This window comes from Bactrocera neohumeralis, unplaced genomic scaffold (genome assembly GCF_024586455.1).
Source record: "Bactrocera neohumeralis isolate Rockhampton unplaced genomic scaffold, APGP_CSIRO_Bneo_wtdbg2-racon-allhic-juicebox.fasta_v2 cluster09, whole genome shotgun sequence".
In the NCBI taxonomy this organism is placed as follows: Eukaryota; Metazoa; Arthropoda; class Insecta; order Diptera; family Tephritidae; genus Bactrocera; species Bactrocera neohumeralis.
In genome coordinates this window covers 2,256,705-2,257,095 of record NW_026089622.1, presented here as the reverse complement: position 1 = coordinate 2,257,095, position 391 = coordinate 2,256,705, and positions in this window count along the sequence as shown.

Below are 391 nucleotides of genomic sequence, written 5' to 3'. Positions count from 1 at the left end.
TCAACAGCGGCACCATCAGCATGGGAATCACATTCAACGCCGACGAGCCCATCGCTCTACGCAGTCCCGAGGTGCACCACCACATCATCATCAACGTAACCAACGAAAGGCGACGGGTTTCAGGGCTGTAGTGAGCACCCTATAGAAACTGCAGCGACTTCTAGCCAGTTAATTCGCCTAGGGGGGCCGGAATGTTTATGCGATTTCATGGCACCTCGCCCCTCCACACAACAAAGCATTCATCACACAACTCACACTCATCACACAACACAACATTCATCATACATGCAACCCCACGCAACAAACCAACCACACTACACACACACACCACACGTTATCGTTTTCACCACCTAACCGATCAAAAAGGATTGGTTAGATGGGGGTGGAAGAC